Below are 24,889 nucleotides of genomic sequence, written 5' to 3' on the forward strand. Positions count from 1 at the left end.
GAACCATTTTAATAATCTAAAGAACCTTTTTTGCAGTGGGGAGGTTCATGCTAACATTGAACTCAATATGTTCAAGCCAATAAAGAACCTTTTTAAGTATAACGACATATTGATCTCCATTACTTGGATATATCTCACCTGACCGTGATAAAATATGAGAATTAAGCTTAAAACTTATCAACACTGTATAGTGTCAAAAGCCAAAATAGCTTTAAACCAAAGCTTGCATACCTGGGTGGCACTAACTGACATCTCAGGGGGGTTGCCGGAGTCTCAACCCCCCAAAAATCTTTCATTGCCTTCCGTCTTTCAATGAGCTACACTTCACTCAATGCAACGCAGGAAGAAGAGGACGAAAAAAACAGTCAACAAATCACAACGTCCCCTTGCATGTGAAAAGAACCGCAGCAGTGTGTACTTGCTCTCACAACGGGCAGAGTGCATTAACATTCTGTGTTAGTCCTGCGCAGGGTTCTGGGCCCTGAAAGGAGAATCTGAATCGCTGTATAAGTGTGGTGGTCTGCTAGACAATGACTCCACTGTGTGACTTCCTCTTTTTTAACTTCCCTCTTTTGACAAGTAAAAACTCCCTCACTGCACACACAAAATTAATCTAACCTAAATGGCTCATCTTTTCAGGGTTTCTCTTGGTCATCACCATCTCCCACTTTGAATGTCTCTGTGAGTTATGGTGCAAGCTTTGCTGAATGGATTGAAAAAGACACTTTTCTCAAACCTTAGATATACGCTGATTCATTTATTCTCTTTATATAGGGTGATATATAAATGTGTGTTGTTAGACAAGCTTTTCTAAATGTGAGTAAAGTAGATTACTGTTTTTGAACTATGCAAAATGAGTTGAAATTTCTGAGTACTGACTATGCGGTCTCATATCTGATCGTGTAAAGGCTCTATAGGTTTTATGAAGGTTTTTCTTTCTTTCTCGCACTAACGAATTTGGTTTTTATCATGTTGCCCTACAGACGGAATGCTTCATAAAGAAATAATCTTTATTGAAACGAAGAGAACAGTAGATATACATTTTTATGCAATATACATTCATTTATATAAAAATATGTGAACTTACAGCTGTTCAAAAAATATAACCATTCAGATGCTTGGAAATATAGAAATTAATAATTATCATTATATATATATATATATATATATATATATATATATATATATATATATATATATATATATATATATATATATATATTTATATATATATTTATTTATTTATTTATTATTATTATCATTACATAAGCATCATGTGATTTGCTTTGACATTTCGGAGACGTGTGCCAAATCTCCAAACTGATCAAAAGCTTTTCAACTGGAGTTTAGAATGTCTGCGTTTCTTTGTCTCTATAGAAACGATTCAGTCTCGTGGTACGTAGGATTTAGACGATAATGAGTAGACAAAAGACCTGATGACAAAGACAATTATGGCTCGTGTTGATTATTTAGCAGTATGTGGAAAACATCCTGCTCATAACGCATTTTCAAACTGAATAGAAAATCAAATGTCATAACTGGTTACAAGTCACCTTCATCTTTAGTTCGTTAATTCAAAACATACTGTGAGCTGTAAAAGGCACATGTATAAATCTTAGATTAATATTGATTATCATTTGGGTCACTTCAGTGCATTAATTAGGTAAGCTATAATTTGAAAGAATGAAAAGTGTTTTTACGAAATATACGTTTTCTAAGCTAGATTTCTGATCTCATATGTGAAACAAAGGCTCACAGACTAATACCAAGTGTGCAATTAACCAGAGGCCCATTTGGCAGTGCGCCAAATTAGAGGAATATTTGCATCAAGAACAGTAGATATTTTCAATGAGAACGAAAGATTTCATCTGAAAAAGAGATTAATTCGAATGAAAAGTAGGCTACAGTACATCCTGAAACCTTCAGTTATGTTCTTTGCCAGATTAAATAATTCTTTAAAATCTTAATAATAATAATACAATTCATAATGCAAGTGATTTTAAATATTCGGTAATTTAATATTTGTTCAAATAGTTGAGTCTCCATGTACTGGTCTCTAGAAGTGTCTTTTGAGCAATGACAATCACACGTGCGCGTTCAAGCACAATTTCCCTCGTTGTGATCTACTTATTTAATCCAGTCTTATGTTGATTCCTCTATTTAAATGTTGAAAGAGGCCAGTGCATATTTTAGAATAAGTTGATGTTTAATATTTGGACAATTCTGTTGTTTCTAACTAGGACGAATTTCCCCCGTGATATGCCAGTCAGAAAATAAACCAATTTGTATGTTTAATTAGGCCTAATATTTATAATAGGCCTATAGCCTACTAATGTCAAAAAAAGTCGATTCGTATGATCTCGCATTTAGGCTATAGCTATAGGCTTTTTTAAGCAATTATGTTATATTTGAAGTTTTTCCCAATAAAAACATATAAGGCGCATTTGTTTGTCTTAGCAGCTTATGCATCCATCATGGCGGGCTTTTGTACTGGAGCTCTTAGTGTTGGCTATGCGCCAAATTTGGCACCTTCCTCTTGCCAAGTGTTACATTAGCTGTAATTATGTGTAAAGGGTCCTTTCTGTGTGCCGAACACTGCACCACAACCACTAAAAGCCAAGTCAAAATGGAATTACAACAGTGGACCTCATGAACCGCAGAGACTGGCTATTTATATAGGCCTCGAGTGAGTGAGTTTGCTGTCCTCTAAAACTTTCCCCTTCTCTCAGACACGGTCAGATGTTAAAGTAATTGGATAACACGCAATTAACATGGTTTAAATAGAGGATGAGCATTACTTTTAATGTATATCAAATAGGTTTGATATTTATGTACATACATTTGGCGCTCTATTCAATCATTTATTTTATATATTTTGTATTCACAATGTGAGTGTTTGATTTTATAACATGCATGAGAATGGTTGCTGGTGTTTACCAGTACAAGGAAAAGACTGAGAAAAGATCTGTTTATTCTCGCGATACAACGAGGTGCGATGTGACATCACGCACAATTAGCCTATGCATAAATTAACTCGCTATAATTAATGTTGTTGATGCCTTGATGTTCACACAGTTTAATATCCACCCAGCAGCATACACCAACGCACATGCTCTAGATGGAGATCACTGTGGGGTAGGCTATTGATACCTTATTGATTATTCAGGGTTTATTTTCATACGAGCCGTGCCTGTTAGTTCTGCATAATAGCATGCGTCTGTTTCAGGATAAATATCGAGTGGTTGTTCAATGCCTTGTTCAAAGGCTTGCGCCTTCTATTGTTGTTATTCCAGCCAAAAGATGTCGCCTTTTTCCTTTAGTTCTGCAGACTCGTGAATAGGCAGTTCGCGTGGGGCGCGCTTGACGGGGAAAAAAATTGAGGTCTCGCATCCTCAGTGTCTCATTATTATTGGAAAGCCATTCATACACATTTATGTTACATTTAAATCAAATGTGCCTGGGCTCTTTAATCGATGCATTATCAGCAAACAATGAAAAGTACAGTAGGTGCCCATCTGCCTCATTAGATATTCGCCATTCATCAAAGAGGCAGGGGCATTTGTTAGACTCCTGCGCACGCGCCTAATGCCTCAAACCTGTCTGTCATCGAGCAATGAAAGAGCCAGTCATGAACTTCAACTTACTATTTAGTTATTTCGAGAAACCCCTACCCTCTAGAAAATCATTCAAAGAGTTAGATTTCAGTTTATGTTTTGCGGGTTTGTGTGCTTATTGACAATGTCATTGTTGCAGACTAATTGTTCTCTGTATTGTTTTTCATAAAAATGATACTCAAAGGATGGGAAGACCATTCACCGTGGCTTTTTTGGTTAACGAGAGAAAGCCAGTCCCGTAGCAGCCCTAATGACAGGGTGAGGCGACATAGATGCCTACATCAAACTATAGAAAAACTGGATTCAAGCAGCCGGGGGGCTTAAGATATATTAAATTACCATGATTGGGAATTTAGGCATGGTTCAAGCCTGTTGAAGAGGCTGGGGTGTCTGAAAGTGGTGCTATTCATCTCGGAAAAGAGGGTCAGAAGGTCGGGGAAGTTCACAGGACCTGTTCCTATTCTTATGCTAACTTACAATACAGACTTTAATGCTTACTGGTTTGGAAGATATAAATGATCGGACAATAATCCCGGCGCTCTTGGCTTTGCTGAGCTGCTCTGTTGCTAATTGCTGCTCGTCTGGCTCCTAATGAAAGTCTTTCGGTGCTGAGCCTTTTTTTCTCCGTGGATCTTTCAGTATTTTGGGGATCGTATGGAAGGGGAGAGAGAGCAAGGAGTGTTGCAGCACGCTCTCTGCGTCTGAAATATAGTGTTTTTATGTCGCTCAAACGAATATATAATTCATATTTTTTAGGAATCTTATGATTTAAAATTAATTTCAGATGTAAAAAAAAATGCTGTCCAACAGGAAACTCACACTGTTAAAATGGTGTGCCATCCAGAGATATAGATAATAAAAATAATCTTTATCTGATCGCCACCCATACTCTCATCTCGTTTAAAATATTACGGGAAACAAAACAGACAGCGTGTGGTGCTACGTTAAGAGGACAAAATGTCCCCAAAGATGGCAATATCCGAAATCTCTCCTACTTTTTGGTTTCACATAAGGAACAGTTTATAAATCAGATTAAATTGAAAAATGAAAAATGCAGAAAGTTTTCTGTGATGGTAGGTATGTAGCCTATGTATGGGGATAGAAGATACAGACTCATTGTGTCTATGGAAGACTCATGTGGTTTAAGTCATGTAGGCCTATGTATATATCTATATAAGTTTGTTTATGGTATAACGGGTGGGACATGTTGTTTTGTCTCCCTAACATCAGGCCTAAAGATTATTTTCTCAGTGCTTTTTAAATAGGTGAGCCCTCGGTGCCTCTTTGTACAATAGTAGCTATTTATCTGCTTATGACAAGCAGAAAATCCGAGCAGAATAAATGAATGAATGCAAACGATCATACAGTACCACGTGACTTAACACCTGCAGTTGGCGAGCGCACTTTGTGGGTCATTTCTTCATTTTTTTTGCATTCTCATGCTTTAAATTTAATATAAATATGACGCAAGGATATCTTACATTGGAATGCAGAATTCACCAGGATAGGAGGCAAGGGAGGGTGTACATAAAAATGTAGGCCTACCATGGCGTCCTTTGATGTTAGAAACCGAAACGCTTTTTTTTTGTTTATTTTGATCAAATAGCTTATTTTTTCAGGGCACAGAAAAAGAAAATCCGTGTTTCTAGCCTTAAATAAAAAATATCTGAAGGCCTAAGTCTTATTTAGCCAGATGCTTTCAACTAAAATGTTGTATTTTAAAGCAAAAATAAGCCAAAGGAATTAATAGTGGACACAGAGAAAATTAATGTCATCGCTTTCATCTTCTTCTTTATTATTCGATTGGCCCTTTGGGAATAACTGGACAAACCACTTGAACCTAGTACATCACCTCTGACCCTTGTGTCAGCTGTGACGGTCCTCAAGAGACTAGTGTTGACATCAACTTCAAATCTGACACTGATGAGGTCCACTCTTCTGACTGCTGGATTGCAGATTGGTTAACATTTTTATAATAACCCACAATAATAAATAAATAAATCAAGGCAGATATGCATTCGGGTGCATAATCTAACTTATAACATAACGCTTTATTACAATAACAAAATAATTCCCCCTCTCCACACCCTCACCAGTTGCTATTATGCATTGATGATGTTTAAGAGGCTTGTTTGGGGCAAAGGGCACGTGTCTGGTCAGTTTGGAGTCAGTCTGCACCCTTGGTCCACCATAAACAGGTCACAACCCTTTATTGTCTAAACCACAGAGGTCAACAAGCTGTGGTAAATATAGGGGAGATCATGGTGTGTATCAGACACTTTTTGATACACTTTTCAACATTGATACAATTTATTTTCATAAATACATTTATTCTCTCTTTTTTAAATCTATATCCTATTTAAATTAGTGTCAAGAGTGCTTGTTTCACCTGCCATGATGGGTTGAAACATTACTAATACAATATACATTGATATTTTTTAATATTTAATGTGCGAACAACCATATGAGACCAGTTTGACTTCATTGGCTACATTTTTTGTAGTAGTAAGTTACCTGGCTATACCTTCAATTATTAAACTCAAAATTTTAAGTTAATACAATGAAGGAGATATCACAATATTGTGTTATCTGAACCACATTAATTAAATATAAAAAGTTGTTATAACAAATCATGAAAATATATATATTTTGTTAACAGTGTATAGGCCTACATTGCAAAGTGTTACAACCCTTCCGGTCTGGTCATATATAATATTTAGAATTTTAACATTTAAATGACAAGCTTGAGTGTATTTCAAATTAAACAAGACGACCTGCTGAATCAAATGATATATCATAATATACTCATCAAAATAAATTATAAAGCAGACCTGAACTTTATTTCCTCTTCATGTCTTGTAAATCATTTATGTTTTTCATAACTTCATCTTCCACCTCGGATGGGTGGTGTTTATGATTGGGATTTCACCCCTGTAGGTGATTTCTAATTGTAAACTAATGGTGTTACACTTACCCCGCGTTACAGCAGTCCAAGGGTCTCTCCTACTATATTAACTTGATATCCGACGACTAACGAGTCTCCTGTTTTTCCACAGGCTTATGCAGATATGAATGCTGCATGTTAGTTTAGATTGCTGGAAATCTAATACAGGGGTTGTTTATTTGCTCACAGTAAATGTTTATTGAATAGCTGGATCGACGTTCAGTGTTTTGTTGTTGTTGTTTGTTTTAAAATAAAATAAATGAAAACAATTAAATAAATGACCTAATTCTGTTTTGTCGATATCGTCAGACCTCTTTCTCTCTTTTTTACAATTTCTTTCTTTCTTTTTTTGTTTTAACCGCGACAATTAAACCATAATAAGAGAATAAACAGGTGGGAAGGAGTTTGATTATCCAACAACATGAAGAAAAGTTTCCGCGTCTAAAGTGTGCTTTTAAAGAAAGAAAATCTTACATGAGTCCAAATATTTCATGCACAGAACCCATAATTTGTAGCCAACTAATACAAGGTATTTATTAAACGACCGCCTGCAATAGGCCTACATTTAGGTCAGATAATTCAGAATTTTTTTATATTTTTAATCTGTTTAGCTTTGTGCGACCTGCAAACAATGAATAGCAACTGGAGATATTTAGCCAAAGAAAAATATTATAGGCCTAATATTACATTTCCGATTTTTAAATCTCCTAAAAAAAAAAAAGCTAAAGGCCTATAACAGCACGATTTCACCTTCATCGCGGAACTTACGATATCATTGTTCATTTGTATAAAGGTTTAAATGAGGTTTTGTGGTTCGACGTTTAACGAACGATTCATTTACAGGACTCACAATTTTTCAAATTGTTTTATGGTTTTGTGAACCGCGGAGGAAAAACCCATTCAAACTGAATTTTACTTGAAGAAGAAATCTTGTGAAATTGGTTAGATACATCAGCTTTATACATCTGATTTAACCCGCATGTGCTTTACATCAGGTATATTTCTCCTCAGCTGTCAGTGTGTTGAATGTATATTACAGCTCAATCATAACAAATGGAAAAACGATTTTTTTGCAAGGCTAATAATAAATGTTTACTTTATATATTCAATATTGTGATAGCCTAGGCTACTCTTTTAAGTCATACAACATAAATTCTTCACATAATCTCAGTAAATGATTTACAGAAAGTCTGCCAATCAAGAAAATCTCATTCACAAAATTAGATATTTAAACTCCTTCCTAAATTTTAAAAAACACCTTAAGGTGACTCATTCTATTCTGCTTCAATAAGGGAGGTGATTCATTTGCTGGTTATTTTCCACACTTTATTATGTGCTGTCCAAGGTGCTGACAGGAGAGCCCTCTGAGCCGTCAAGCTGCTTACAAAATAACTTGTGGCCTCTGCAGGTGAAGCCGTGGTTGACGTCCACCCCCTGTTAAAGTTCAGTTCAATACTAAAGCGGTTTTTCAATGTCAACAACCATTCAGATAGCTTTAATGCATGTTTATTAGAACAGCTTTACAATTGTAGTCATACATCATACAATTAGACAAATACATTTAGAGATAGGCCTACATAATACATGTAGCTACACACTATACATAGCCATGCATGATAAACAAAATTATATATACATTTATTTATTTATTTATATATTTATATAATGTTGCATAGAAACCGTCATACATTTGATCTTACGACCAATATGCGACGACCGTGCGCGCGCCTCTCTTCCAGATGTGAAATGTATAAATCGCAAATGATCTGGTTACAGATCTCCCCTTGTAAACGCCACGCAATGGCGCTTAATGTCATTAACATATAAAAGAGCACCAGTCCACGTCTAAATCCTTTACTTGAGAATTGCGAGCGGCAAAAATAGCTTAGATGTCCAAATAACCGCAGAACTCCGACTCTTTGCCACAAGGAAAAGGGTGTACATCTGTTTAAACCCTGATGTGGTGCTTAACACTTCTTCACGTTTTTATAAATATGAACGTGGGCGTGGATTTTAGCAATACTCTATGAACGTTCATACATTTTACTCGAGACAAGGAAGTATTAAATGGGGTGTGGGTGGAGGATCACAGATATTGACATTTGTTTCAATAATGCCACATCTCATTGTAAACATTTGACACATTAAGGCACATTATTCTCTTGAGTTTATACAAAACTATAAGATTGTCTGACACATTTTTAATATCTTAGAATTAACTGGGGGGAACAGCCCAAATTCCCATCCACTATTAGTGACTGTTTGAAGACTGAACAGTTTTAAGACACCCAGTTAAATCAATTAGTGCACATTTTAAAAGCCATCCCTCACGTCTGCTTGTTTAATATCCTCACAGTGAACCATCTGGACGAAATGCTGGACACTGGATTCCTGAGGTGATGTGATTGACCATTTGATTCAAACGTAGCTGGATGGCCTCCGTTTCTCCGGCAGCTGACGACAACCATGGGGATTTTTCAGGTTTTGTTGCCAGGAGCCTGGTTAGAGATAAAGAAAAAGAAAAAGAAAAATATTGTTATGGCTTACTGTTATGATGCATGAATGTCAGATAATATATTGGCATGGACAACAATGTGGAGAACTCAAGTGAAGGTTATCCCTGTGATGTTAGTCAGTGCTATTCATTATAAAAACCACATGAAAATTAACATTAGAAATAGATGCAAAGATATGAGAGTTGCATGGTCGCAAGGGATAAATGAAGCCTCTGAAGATGTTTTTTTAACACTTCTGAAAGGAAAATAAAATAATAATCCTGTGTGCCCAAAACTGAAGTTTGTTATGTCTTGTTTGTGAACGTCTCTCCACTCTCAACTTGAAAATATCTGATCGATTGAAATGCAAATGAAATGCATTCCCCCTCTTTTATAGCTGGTTTCCTAATCTAGTTGTCTAATAAACCCAGCATTGTGTACTATGATGAGTGTTAGCTCTTTGATGAAGGTGTTGTTGTAGTCGCTTTGGATAAAAGCATCTGCTACGTGCAAAAATATAATGTAATGTAAATGCTTATGAAGAGTTTAGAATTATCAACCAGTCTGCGAAAATGGTGAACTGAAACAATGCAATGCAAACACATGCTTTCAACTAGTTTTAATGGCTCTTGTTTCTCACCACAAATAGATGTAATAGGTTATGGGTTTGTTACACTCCTAAAACTCAAAGGTTGTAGATTTTGGAAATCATTCTGCCGGGTTATTCAGTTGTTCTTTTAATGAGAGCAATCAAGCATTTAAATTGCAGTATGGTGTGTGTGTGTGTTTGTGTTATTCTACAATTTTACTACATCAGCATGTTCACTCGGCTTAGTCATTATAGTCTTAAAAGGATGGGATTTCGAGATCATTTTAAGTATTTTATTTTGCTTCAAATAACGTTGTCTGTTTGGTAAAAACAAATGTGGTTATCTAGTGAAGGGTAATGCATACAACTTCCCAACACTTTTACATTCACTGGCCGTATTTGTTTTCAATCCCTCATTCTTCATTTGCTTCCAAAAGTGGTGCAAATCTTTTCTATACCCCGTCACCCTTAGAATTTGTGTACGATTTGTACCAACGCCATTACCAGTTTTACCCAAATTATATGTAGAGAGGTTTATGGACAATTTAATCCCTGCAGGAGACTTGGCAAGACCCTTTTCTCTGTCAATTTTCACCCTCTGCTTCATTCAAGCCCCCTCTCTCTTTCTGTGCCTCTACAATGTGGGGTTTCTTTCCGTCTCTTTTTTTATATTCCCGCATATCTTTTTTCCCTTCTAGCCCCCCCACCCCCACCCCCATCCCAAAACCCTCAGACAGCATGCAGCTTATGCAAATCACTGGCCTTTTATTCTCAGTTCTCGTCCTCAGCCTTGAATGAGACCTCAAGAAAACACACACTCACTCAACTCTCACTTGTTCTCATCACCGCGCTCTACTGTAATGGGAACAGAGCCCTTCGTGACATTCTAGTTGTACTACTATGTTGATTCTAGAAGAAACATAAGTTCCTAGTATCTTCGCATCTGTCCACCACCCACCAAACTGAATTCTTAATAAACTAAGAGAGGAAAGTGTATTAACACCGTAGAACCAAAGACCAGGGATCTTTTTTGTACCAATAGCAAAAGAGGTACATAATATCTTTGGTATATATATATATATATATATATATATATATATATATATATATATATATATATATATATATATATACATCGTTCCTATATGAGAAGTTGCAAGGAGGAGGATTATGGGATGGAAGTAGACATTATAGGAAGGGGGGGGGGCTGTTTACCAAAGTCACTGCGACAAGTGGGGAGGGTGGGCTGATGAATATAAAGTGCTTGCTGCCATTCCCAGGGTCTAGAACACACACAAGTGCGCTGTATATATAAGAGTGTGTGTACGGAGGGGCAAGCCAACCAGGCTGACTTCCCTCAGACACTTTGACAGGCGGGCCTTTTCACCAGCGCATTGCTGGGCCAGCCAGCCCTCGCTCCCTTAGCAACGGCACAGAGTGGAGAGCCCCCCTCCAGCCGGACACCAAATGACAGGGGTGGGGGACAGGGGCAGATAGGGTGTGGGTTATAAGGGGTGAGCTGGTTCACAGGGGTGGATGAAGAAGTTCCCAGTCTGGCTGCATGGGACTCCTACAGGCTTTGAACTTGAACTTGACTCTGATAGCAACAATGAGGATCACACATCCTTATGAAAATCATTTACGGTAGTCACATTAATGAACACAGAATAAGATATTCCCTTTGTCTGTACAATGAAAGTCCAAGGGGTTCAATGTTTATTTTTTGGTGAACCATCCATTTCGGAGTAGATCAACAAATATGATGTTTCAACAAATGATAAAACTCGCAACATAAAACAACAATTTCCTTACTATTTACATTTTAAAAGCGATGGTAATTCTTCTCATTAGGATGTAAAGTGGGCAAAAAGCGAAGCAAAGTTACAAAGTGAGGATAATTATATCCCAAGGTCTTTTATAATGGTGGGGCCATGATGGAGGTTTAAGTGTTCCCTGGACTCCACTCTCCTGTTTTTGAATTCCTAGCCCTGCCCTTTGCTCTTGCGTCCTCCAGGATACAGTTTATTGATGTTCCTGTGAGTGGCTGCTTTAAGGATTTGCAATGAAGGCTTAGCTTGTGTCTCATTTTAATGCTTTATTACAAATTACATTGCCAGACCTTTTCAACGCAACTCTAGTCTTCTTTAACCTCATCTTTGGCACTCTTCATTTTTATCAACAAAAGAGAAGTCTGAAAGAACTGCTTTCATACGTGACAATTTTTTTCAAGGTTATGCTCTCAGAACTTATGATTTTAATGGCATAGACCTGAATAATAAGGACCAAAAAAAGTGTTCATTTGTCATCTAAACTGATTTGAAGTCACATGAGGGTACTTCATATATGTAGATTCAGCCTATAGCCTCGCTTAAATGCATAATTCACACAATGTCACCGTTTACACACCCTCATGTTCCAAACAGGCATGACTAATACACGCATAAAAAACATTCTGAAAGGCAATCTTATAGTTTTGTGTTACACATATATAGCAATATGAGGGTGAATATTTTAATTTTAGGGTGAACTGTCTCTTTAAGGTACAATGCTCACTTTCATCCATCTGTCAAGCTTGGTCATGATCTAGATTAAAGTGCCGTATACTTCTGTGATCTTAATGTCTCCATTGTTGTTCTGGATTACCTGCGTCTAATTCAGTTTTGATCTACCACTCTGCTGACTGCGGTTCTTTTTGCAGCCTGTTATTCCAGCAAGAGTCCTGCTCGGGAATCCCAATCCCAAGCTTTTCAAGACCACTCGTCCAAGGACGGGGAAAAAAGGTGGGGGGAACCATTTCAAAGCTCCCCCGTAGCTGATACAAAGCTAAGAACAACCCTTCGCAGGATAATCGTGTTTATCCCCAGATTAAGACGAGATCGACAGCTGAGGTATCCACAAGGGGGAAAAAAAGGGGAATTCTCCCGTAAAACACACAATGGTCTTAAACGCGAACCCAAGAGATGCTTCTGAGTCATTTCTCTCCACTGTCCATTTCTCAGTTATGACCACTGATGAAAGCGATTTACAGCGCTCACCTACCCTTGTTAAGTGCCTTCAATATTGTCCATTCTCAACCTGTCCTCGAGAGATATCTCTTTAGTAAAACATGCCAGAAATATAACTTCTGTATAAGAACAGTCACCACGAGCACTTGCCATGCAGTCATATTATATACGTGTCACAATCTAATCTGGCACAACGTTTTTATCAGAGCAAGAAGAGCAAGAAATGAAATCTCACAGAGCTGGCTTTCAGAAATAAATATGTGAAACCCTATAACACTGGACATAAAGATGACATATGATGGGAAGAAAACTGTTAGTATGCCAGACAAATATTCCCAGATAGCCACCTCCCATAGGCCTTTGATATTAACATGCCAGCTGCAGCAACTGCCACATGAGGCCACAGACTGAGCCAGACAGTAAAAGCCCTCCCCCCACCACATCCATTCCCCACCAAACACATGTTTCCTCCATATTTCATTGTTCATCATCAGTGTATTTATTAACGTCAATTGTTTATCTCGCTCTATTTTGTCCCGCCGTGCTGGTGTCGAGGACGGAAACCCTCAGTTGGTGACACAATGTCCTCGTAGGCTTTGCACACAAGCACTCTACTGCAATACTTTTTATTCTTCGATTTATCAAAAATAATTCCTCCTTTCTTTGTGGCTTTTGCTTTGCTGTGACATACTGTCGCTGTCCCAGTGTAAACTTTCTCTGTGGTTTTCTGTATCGCTGCCTCTATTTTACTGGGTAATATATTGTAATGGAGCTTTAATTAATTGCTTGCCCAACTACTGTGCCCTAGCAGAAGAGGGGAGAGGAACAAACTCTCCTTCAAACTCGAATTGTTTGTGATTTTACATGCAAAATGCATTCTTTTTCAAATGTTTTACATTTTTATAGAACATTTTGTGTAATCGAAAGGTTCCATGGAGTCTTCAAGGAACCATCCAGGCCAACAAAATGCATTTGAATTCATTAGCGTCGACCTTAATTGATACAAATCCTTTGGAACAACTCGATACTCTAGCACGCACTGCCAAAATATGAGCAATATAAGCACACATGATTGTGCAAATAATCACGCACTTCCGGGTTGCGCAAGCATACAATGGTGCTAGCACTGCACAGAGGAGAAATAAAGCCCTATCCTGTCCTCAGCCGTTCCCTGAGGATCGTCTCTTAGGGTTCGGGTGCTAATTTAGGCATCTGGCTCTGTCTGGGCCTGAGCATCTTTCTCAGCTTATTACCCTCCACTGTCTCTGGCACTCCATCCGTACAGACAATGGTGGGAAACAGGGGGGACCGCGCACCCACGTCAAGTGCTCGCCGTACAATGCTGCCATTGTAGAAGAGGAGAGAGGTCTGGAATAATAATGTGGGCACTATCAAACTGTTTACCAACACAGAGCCTACAGCTAAAGATTTGCTCTTTATTTATTACTAATCATCATTAGTGGTATTGCTATTGATGCCTGAATATGTGTAAGGAGAGTTTGTGTAAAAATAAATTAAAAAAAGTCCCTGAAACAGACTTTCTTGACTGACTGACTGACTGACTGACTGACTGACTGACTGACTGACACACACACACACACACACACACGCAAATTACCTTGTGTAGAATTGATTATTGTGCCAGACACCTTGGGAGACATTTCAAAGATTTGCCCTTTTCAGTCCATGAAAATATCATATAATCATTCGAGTCATACCTAAAAATCCACATATACCATATCCATAAAGAGAGCTACAGACAGTAATCCAAATATGACAAGGAATAAGACCCCCCCCCCCCCCCCCCCCACACACACACACACACACCCATTTGAATTACTAGAATTTCTTGAAATGATTCATTTGGACTGGGGTTGTTTCACAGCAATATAATGCAATTGTTGCTTGCTTGATGCAAAAAGAAAAATATGCATATGGACTCAGATGCTTGCGTGCGCATTCTGTTTGACTGAAAACACAAAGAACTGGTAAACCACAAAAACAATACACAGTTCAGTGCATGATTTGCATATTGAAAACTGGAAAAATCTGGTATGGGTTTGGCACCGTGCCAAGCGGCATAATTAACACTTTTCAGCCACTGCTCTGCAGCAGTCACATTATGCTCTGACAAGCATCCACTCCCCCTGCTCGACCGCTTATATTCACACATACACACACACACACACACACACACACAACACGAACACACAAAACGCAAACCTGAACATTTATTCTTGCGTCTATAAATTCGCAAACACATATTTGCTGTTAAACCATCTCCAGTTCTGATGCTGTTAACCTATTGGCCACTTAGGAAAACGCAATGTTGTTGTGTAACAGTATTGCATTAGACTCTGTTCAAGAGTATAAAATTAGTTTTGTGTCCCTATCTGGGATTTTTAAGCACTGAAGGTCTTTTACATAAAACCCTGAGAGATGCAGAGGAAGGAAACCCCTCCCCCTCGCTGCAAGATACACAGCCTAATTAGAAATTCCATATTAAAGGTGCAGACGCTCATTTCCATGCTACTATTTTGTCTAAGGATGAGTGTAAAATATGTGGTCAGAAACAGATTGTTTATTTTTTTTGCATGTAGATGGAGATAACCATTTCCATTTATTAATAACATCTGACACAAATATGCGCTGTGATAAATCTTAAATCACTATCTTTCTGTTGAACCGGTTCACTGTGTGTAATCTTTGTTTTCTGCCCATTACAGGCATGAGAAATCCTAAAACCTCCGGTTATTTCTTTAAAAAAAAAAAAAGGACAGAGGTCGTCCTTATCTGTCACATGCATGACAGAGAAAGCAAATGCTCCTTTTTAAAGATTGCAAAAATAATGTGTTTGCATTCAGATGCACTGTACTGCGTATTCATCCCTGGAAATTTCTAGAATACATGTAAAGACTTCAGTTCTCTGCAAGAAAAAAGACATTTCTGAACGCAGATGGAACAACAGTAACAAAGTCTTTTTTTGTCTTGGCTTTGAATTCAAATTTACATGTAAACATTCAAAATATAGAACACTGCCACGTGCCGTTGCTAAAGCGCCGCTGTGCCTTTAATTGGGGGCTCAGTCCTCTCTGCTTGTTCCTATGCAATTATGTTAATATGCAGAGCTTGTCTGCTCTTTTTCATTAACTGAGGCGCTTGCATCATTGTTTCCTTTATTTGTAAGCTCCACGGGCACCTTCCGTACATCAGTGATCTTTTTTACACGTCTTTTTTGATGGGCTATTCTGCCAAACCTCCTCTTTTAGGATAAAATGTCAGTCTTTTTTATTATTTTTTTCTCATTTATGGACAACGAGGTCTTTTAGGCACACAGGGTTTCCACGCTCAGTAAGTATGCAAAAACGGTTTTCTGTTATTACGAGGAGGATTCAATGGCTTTAAATATTCAGTAGATGACGCATCATTTGTCTCGTCTTCGCATTTCAATACGTTTCAGTGTATTTTGAATATTTATGCTCTGTTCATGTTTGTTGTTTTGGTTAAAGCACAAAAGCAAAGCAAATTTGTCATCCTAGAGCAAATATGTTTCAGAATGCCTGTGTTCCACCTATTTTCATAATTTTCTGCGATAAGCACTCCAGCACAGCTCTGCATATCACCAGCGATCCATTATGACGCAACCAGTCGCCTTTGTGAGGAACGTTTCAGTATCTTCCATCCATTTCAATGACATAACACGCAGCTCTCTGTAACCAAGCGGCCTGCGTAAATTTCCTCGTGCCACGTAACATCCTAGTGAACCGAGAGGGCAATGTGATGTTTTGCAACTCTCACTTTCTGACCAGCTAATGATACAAACCGTGGCTATTATGAGAGGCAACAAACATTACAAAAAGCATGTTTTAATGTTAAAGAGGACTCTCACACTGTACCATGTTTTTAATGTGGTGAGGGGCACTTGGCACCTTTGTGCCAGCACTTTGGTGTATCATTAAGTGGCAGAAACAAAAGTGCTCTTCAGGCCAGGTTGACTCTGTTGCATTGGTCAAGAGGAGGCAGTGTATCAATTAACTTATTGAGTTCAAGCAGCTCTCACTTTTTGGTTTCATCTGAAAATCTGATCATTTCATGTGTAATCGTTGAAGTGGCATGGCTCAGGATTTAGTTACATGAATCTGTCCATTGCAAACACATAACACTACCTCCAGTCAATTAACGCAGCGAGAGCGTAAATTAATAGCTACATTCCGTTTGAAAATATGTATACAGCAGCACGAGGGATTCATTTGCGTTCAAAGCTTGCTACAAATCAGAAGGTCTGATGTGTGTGCATATAGATAACAGGGCCATTGTCTAATTAGCCAGGAAAGATGAGAGTGTGTGTGATAGTTCTTTTTAAGTTCTTACGCTCAGAACAACCACGAAACACATCCATCCTTTTTAAGAGACATATTTGCGTAAGCATTCGTTTGCTTAACGTTTCAAATTCCCTGGCAATGCAAAGCAAAACAGACCGAGCCAAAATCAGTCGCAATAACGCAACAGCTAGTCTGATATAGGCAACGATGCAGCTTACCTCATGCCAACACAGCCATTTTAGGAATCAGCAGCCAGTTTCTCCATCAAGATGGCTTCCTGAAAGCACACCCCTCATTCAGACTTGCAGTCTTCCAGCATCTGGTGGTCCGTGGCAACTGGCAGCCTCTTTGTCCCCATTGGCACTTGGGATGTAGACTCTCACTCCTTTCTTTTTTTCCTCTTTTCTCCGGGGGCACAGATGGCACTAAATGCTTCCGTTGAAGAAGAAGGGAGGGGAGCTGGTTGAAGAAGGATGAGGGTTGACTATTATTTTTCTTTTCTTTCATTTGGACAATTGCACCATTTTTTCCCTCTCTCCCTCTTGCTCAAAAAAGGCAGTGTAAATGGCTGGCAAGGGGAAACAAGAAAATAAAGGACAAAAAGCCCCTTTTAGCACTGCCAAAGCAGATGTCATGGCAACTGCTATATATCATTTCTTTGGATAATCTAAGCGGTAACATTTCTTGTTGCTATCATGCTAAGTAACTTAACCAGCGACAGACCAGACAATACTAAGATCCAGATATTAGTAATGTTAATAGTACATAATACACAAATCGTGCAAAGGCATGCACGTCCGGCTTTTGTGTTATCATTGGCAATGCTGGCCACTGTGAAGGTATACTGAATCGGCCCACATCAATTACTGTCCACCCATAATTTCATTGAATAACCCTTATTCAATTGTGCTAGGTAACCAGTTTAGCTGGAAAAGATCATTGTTAATGAATGATGACAGAATTTCTTTGCTCACATTAATTTTACATAAAGTAATATGCGATGTGATAGTGGCCCATACATTCTTATCATTATCGAGATGGAGACAGACATATAATTTCCTCTCTCTGATCATTTATCGCATTGAAGCCTTTGGCCTAATGTCCTGCAGTCATCCTATCCACGTATTCTCAGCCATGTTAAAATACATCACGGTTTAGATTTATTTTCATTCTTTTTCACACAGGTCATGCTTTGAGGGATTTTTCATGAGATAATTATGCGCTTGTGTTTTTCCCCCGGTTATGATTAAAAGCTATAGCGAGCCCTAATATGTGCGTGAACTGCATAACGTCCGCCTGATTCGATTTGAAAAGCACATACAACATATACAGCATTAATATATAGAATAATCAAGAAAGCCTTTTGGATGATGACCTGCTCTTTACTGTAAAGAAATTATTGGTGGCTAGCCCAAATGTGAAACTGATATTAGTGTCTTTAAAGGCTAAATATCTACAACTGAAATTTATATATGCAATTTGTAAAAGAATGCCTGAGCATCGTTGGGGCTTGGATGAGTGTACATTTGTGAGAAAAAAAAAAAACAAAAAAAAAAAAAACAAATCACACTTGCATAAATATAGCAAAATGAATGTAGATATTGGCCACATAGCCACAAACAGAAAGCTTTCATATATATATATATATATATATATATATATATATATATATATATATATATATATATATATATATATATATATATATATATATATATATATATATATATATATATATATATATAAATAAAGAGAGATAAATAGATATATAGATATTCTGATGAAAGATTTAATGCATGTAGTGTCTTGGACTTGACTGAGCACATTACTATTTGCATTTGGCTCCTTTCAAGTGCATGCATTCATTAGCATATACTTTATGATTTACTGTGTGTTTGCATCAGATTAACTCTACAACTAATTGTTCTAATTACAATGTTGCATTGTAATACGCTTTGATTGCACTTACCAGATGGTGTTTTTTCCCCTTAGCTCCAGTCCTCTGGTCTCTCATAAAAGACACTGCAGTTTGAGAGGCTACAGTAAGTTGAAGTAATAAAAGACATCAGGATTAGACACTAATCAGAATATTTACATTTGACATGCAAACACACTTAAAATCGATAAATTATTATACATCATTTACAAACAAATAAATGCCAGACAATTAACCTTGAATTGGAAAGTTGATCTAAGGTCTAATTTGCTCCTTAAATCACACACACGTGAAACATCTTTTTTCAAATGTGGAAAATATAGAGAATGTAAATCTGCTTAGTCAGCTCATGAAACAATCTTTTTTTTGTTGTTAAATCACTATAATTTATTTGCTAGTTATTGCAATTTTACACCTTATGTTTTCCCCCTCAAGATGTAATTATCAAGATGATTTCCTCTTTATTCAGTTTACACTCAATTTACACTTTGATAGTGTTTACACACCCTATTTTTTTTTTATAGCATTACACCTTTCTGTCTGTTTCTGAAAATAAAAGTAGCCTATTCAGGATTATCCTTAGAGCAGTAAAACAAGAACTTTCAAGCAAGGAAAGTCCAATTCAGGTTACAATTTGATTAGGCCTACACACACCTTTGGAATCTTTTTCTAATTTGTGATCGCGTCAGGATTTTCATGTAGCATATTCCTATTGTTTCACTATAACACATTTTATACTTTTTTATTTAATGATAAAGCATTTTTGAATATAGTTTATACTTAACGGAAGCGCATCGAAACACAGACTAGTATGTGTGTGTGTGTGTGTGTGTGTGTGTGTGTGTGTGTGTGTTTTGCGTGAAGCGGACCTCCAATAACTAGCCCTTACACTTATGAATCGATTTTTAACTCTAAACATGTTCAACTATTTTGTTTTTTAGTCATTTTTACAGTGGCGTAGGAGAGGTGTTTTACAATGACGTCTTTTGACATATAAAAAGGACACGAGGATTACAAAAAATAAATAATAAAAAAATCATTCTGCATTAATTTCCGCTGCATCTTTGACATGTGGGCCTACAGTCAGATTAATTTGGCCAATCATAATGAAGCTGCTTCAGCATGATGTCATTGCTTAAATTGTGATTGCTAGTTGGGCCAATGACGTCACGTTCATGTTGCTCAGATCGAAGTTGTTCAAAGCTGCAATAAGGTAGGCTAATACAGTTCAATTCATACAAAAGTGCTTAAATAGCGCCTATAATTAGGCTAAGTTTTCATTCAAAACTGATATTTTGTGGGGCTTAAAGTAAAACAAAAATTCTAGCTGTCTAGAGGTTGTGAAAAAATAGTCTGAAATTGCCTACTTTCTGCTTAAAAAAAGTTTAATAATTTAAAACCCATTGTCTCTAAATCAGTCAGTGTGACAAACACGCAGGAAGCCATTTTGTTTACAAGATTTGTTTAAAAGGAGTCAGGTATGCTTATTTGTCATCGTGAGAGAAGAGATTTACAACCAAGCCTATTTGAGAATCAATGTACCCTCGATAATTAATAGACTAATTGTAAAATCCACATGAAGTCCATTTCTCTAGATTATACCAAGATCGAGGTCCACGCGCATTAAACGCAGGCCTCATTTGCGCGTGCCAGGTGCTGAACAAAAGCAGGCATAATACAGTGAGTTTTGCCTGGTAGAGGTAATGATATCGGGTGGTTTGAAGCAAGAAGCAGTTTGGGAACTAGCTAGGAAGTTTATCCACTCATTCCGCGTAAAGTTAACAACGCACAACACCGACAAAAAGCTTTTTTGCATGTCATTTAAAATTACAAATTAGCAACCCGATTGTGATGTATAGCCTAAGTAAAACAAATAAATAAATAAATAAAAAGTGAACGTTTGCTGTTCATTTTCCCCTTTGGAAATAGCACTGCAATTGTCTTGCTTAATTATTATTATTATTTTAATATAAAATAACTGACCACCTCCTTTTATTTCTTATAGCTTTTTAATTGTCACACTAAAGCACACATTTACCAACAAAACCAACTTTGATTGAATTAGTCAAATTATAACTTCAAGAAACAATAAGGAAGTAAAAGTTAAAACAAGCATTCATAATTAATACTTTTGAAATGAATAGTAATGTAAATGCAGTCATTGGGAATGTGTTTAACATATGATTGTTTTTAACCAAGGCACTACATTTACGAAATCGTCTGAGATTGAAATAGTGTGTCCACTAACGTGCACGTGTCCAAAGGTGCACTGAAAATAATAAAGGATGAAACATTACTTGACCTATCCGCGCGGTCGTATTACTTTACATTGCAGTGATTTAAATTGCCTGTATGACTCACACAGAGGGCCTGCTTACCTCATGCAGTTTCCCTGCGATCATTGCTTCCCACTCAACTTGTCCACATGCAGTTAAGGAGGACGTTTCTACTTTCGGTTATCTAGCTTTATGAAGGAAGATAAACACTCATACAGCTAGATAACCAAAGACAGCAACTACCTCCTGTCAACACTTTTTAAATGGGGAACACCTCATAAAGTTGACCTGATAAATGAAAATAGTGTTAATGCGCAATAAAAGAAATTCCACTCAAATTCCATTTAATTGACTCTTTTTATAGACCTGTTAACAAGTCAAGTGTGGTCGTGGATTAGCCCGTGTGCTGAAGACATATAATCCACATCCTCAATAGTAGGCCTGAAGTTGCGGTATATCTGTCTGGGTGCGTTTCAAATTGAGCCTTTGGAGTTATTGTCAAGGTTTCTATTCATCAAAACCGATTTAAACAGGATTTTGTCCCTGCCTTCCGGTCAGTAATAATCTTTTAAAATGGCGATTATTAGGTCATTTGGCTCGTTGGGTCCTAACAATCACATTACAGGTCTACATCGTGCATCATTAAGGCTATGTTCATTATAATTTCGCAAACTGCAAACGGTAAAGCCTTTTATCCAACAGTTTGATTTCAACACAAGACCCAAATAGTTTACGAAGTTAGCATTGTATTTAACAAGGATGTATGCAAAGCATATTTCAGTAGTTCAGTTGTCTACTGAACCCACGTTCCCCTCACGTAAATGTGACGTCATACAGTTATATATATATATATTGCTTATTCAATTTGTTGTTGTTATTATAGGCTATAATGCAAATTGGCAAGCTTTTTCAATTTACTAAGACCCTTATATGCGTGCATATACACGCATGTCACAAGTGCATGCAATAAACAGATAACACTTTACCAAAACACATGCCCCTCATTTCAAGATCAAGTAACTGCAAATGTTCCAGATATTCTAGATTCACCTGCTGAGAGTGCACAAAGTCCAGACAGTGTTCAGAGGGCCACATGTACTTACCACCGAACATGGCCTTGTCTGTCACATGGGGTCAGTTATAAGCAATTTATGTAAAATGTTAGCATTATACATACATACATTCATACATACATACATACATACATGCATTTTTACAAATGGGCATTTATTTATCATTTAAAGTCAATTTATGGACTACTGTCTATGAGTTATAATGTATTGTGAGGGAAACATTGGTTCAAGCTGTACTATGAGTCAATTCATGGTTCAAATGACCAACGCACAAAGAGTAAGCAGAAATTATTCAGATAATAATAAAAAACAAATCTTACTTTTAATAATTGACGTACATATTCCTCTCTCTGTCAGAAAGTAAGCGAGTGGCCGTGTGTCGGGGACAAACAGAGGTTCCCGTGCGTCTCGCGTTAAAGAACATGACGCTAAAATCTCAGAGCAGCGCAGACGCCTCTAGTCAAACGCCAAACTCTTCCGTGCATCTCTTCGGTGATGCGTTTCCATTCAAAACTCGCAGTCCTTAAGTATTCAGCCATCGAATGTTGCGTCTCAGACATCCAGGGATTACAACGGACAGTTTAATTTCCAATATGGGGAATTCCACCCTTGAAAAGCATGCTAACAGTGTTCATGCGAGTACGTGAGAGGAGAAATCTTCACGCAATGTTCTCGTTCTCATTCCCTTGCCTTCTGCGCTCTGTGGATCTGATGTTCTCTCTCTCCGGCTTGAGAGAGTCTAGTTTCTGACTAAATGCATCCTCCTCTGGCAGTTCTCTCCTGCAGTGACGTCACTCCGGCAGCAGGCAGCCGAGCGACCAATCACAACCACACGCGCGTGCTCCCTTTCTCCCTCTCTCTCTTCCTTTTTGCGCGCGCGCTTTCCTTGGTTTGCTGAGTGCGCGCGCGTCAGAGTGTCTCCTATAGGTTCCAGAGTTCCTATAGTAACCTAAAATGAATTAAATCATGCCTATAGTTTCAGCATTCCCCTGCAATATTTGCCCTTTATGAGCAAGAGGTCTGTGGATTTCAAATGATGAAACTAGGGTATATTTATAGCCTATCATTTCAAATGTACTCATCGTGACTCACTATAGCCTATACATCTTTCTTTGGCTGCACTCTGTTATCATGTGCCTAATTGTTATGTTTCTAAAGAAGCTGCTGGAACCGATGACAAATCCCTGTGCAAACACACTTGTCCTATAAAGCTGATTCGTTGTCTAAAGAAAAAAAGACAAAAATACAAGACTGTAAGTATGCTTTAAAAAATAATTCTGATAACCCAATGTAGAGAAGAATTATGTTGATGAAGTGGATTGGGGTAATTAAGGACACTTTTTGCAATGGTGCACTATTCCCATATGAACCCAAAACAATATTCTATATCAAAATCGTATGCCATCATGAAAGTCCCCAAGATCTTCCTTTAATAAATCAGGAAAATCTTTTCAGATGTTGTACTTAAAAGGAAAATGACACACAGGCTATATTTGTGCTTATTGTGCCGTACGAATTTGTGGATTTTCTATTGTGGGACAGTTTGCGCTGAAATCTGGGACGCTGTTTTGGGTTAGAAACAGTTTAATTTTGGCGAAGCACGCTTGAAAAACACTCCTGGTTAAATGCGCGTATTTGGTTTATTAGTATCAGTAAACAGTTTTCTTGCTGTCTTCATCGTTTTGTCTAAAATGTGCGGATTTGGAATATTAAATACAATCATATAACACATCCACCATATACTAGGCTACTTAAAAGGATTTGTTACAAATATATGTCAGATTTCTGGCAGCAATAATAACCAGTGAAGTGAGTTAATAAATAGAGCAAAATAACTTGATAAAAGATTCAACAACGAGTTTTACTTTGGACCAAGGGATGTCTTCAAAACTGTTAGTTAACTTTTATAATCTGCAAGTAATGAAACATGTATTTTTAAAATTGTAGCCTTATGGTAAAAGCACACAGAAATAAGCAGTCCTTGCCAGAGACATGCATGGACTCATCAGGGTCCCGTTGTCCTCTATTGATCTTAAAACAAATAATATTGCTGCGTTCATTTAACAAAAATACACGTGGCATTTCATTTTCCTCAATTAAATAACACTGTCCCACATTGGTCAAAACACGCTGTCCCACTTGCAGGCAAACAGACCAAAGATCGCTTCCAACATAAAACATTTTTAGCAATATTATTGCAACATTTGATGTACAAATAAATCACTGTAATAACAGTTGAGAACATTCTTTTATTTATTACAAATGTATTTCCTTGACATTAATTTTGTCTACGTCACTGACCTTTGAGTGGACTTCACCAGAGCTACTTACCGTTTGATGATTTTTATGACCACAATTATGGCATTTAGAGTGCGCGTGTGCAGAAGATTCAGATGGAAATTGGTCATAATAACTATTTCTTGATATCCACTGCATCTGCGTGCTCTGATTGGCCAACTGTATTCCATTTACTAATTTCAAAAAAATCTTGTTACATGTTTGACATTTGAAATACTCATTCCTGTTTTCTTCATTGTTTGTTTTTAATGAATTAATCTCCTATGACATTCTGTTGTATACTATTGTATAATAACTAGGCTATTATTATTATTATTATTATTAGCTACTATTATTA

General features: G+C 37.4%; 2 long non-coding RNA genes across 3 annotated transcripts; one reads left to right on the forward strand and one right to left on the reverse strand.

Annotated features, from left to right (window-relative positions):
* The first annotated feature begins 3,008 nt into the window (after positions 1-3,008).
* Positions 3,009-9,496, forward strand: LOC137076612 (uncharacterized). Its single transcript, XR_010905265.1, has 2 exons — positions 3,009-3,135; positions 8,915-9,496. It is a non-coding gene; the product is annotated as an uncharacterized lncRNA (long non-coding RNA).
* Positions 8,201-23,093, reverse strand: LOC137076596 (uncharacterized). Of its 2 annotated transcripts, XR_010905264.1 has the most exons (5): positions 22,575-23,093; positions 21,284-21,469; positions 18,939-19,006; positions 17,188-17,428; positions 8,201-9,056 (listed from the first exon to the last, which is right to left on the reverse strand). It is a non-coding gene; the product is annotated as an uncharacterized lncRNA (long non-coding RNA). The 2 variants fall into 2 exon arrangements; XR_010905263.1 differs by lacking the exon at positions 22,575-23,093 and having other exon boundaries at positions 21,284-22,044.
* Between the last annotated feature and the right edge of the window lie 1,796 nt (positions 23,094-24,889).

The sequence above is a fragment of the Pseudorasbora parva genome, chromosome 1, assembly GCF_024679245.1.
Source record: "Pseudorasbora parva isolate DD20220531a chromosome 1, ASM2467924v1, whole genome shotgun sequence".
Taxonomy (NCBI): Eukaryota; Metazoa; Chordata; class Actinopteri; order Cypriniformes; family Gobionidae; genus Pseudorasbora; species Pseudorasbora parva.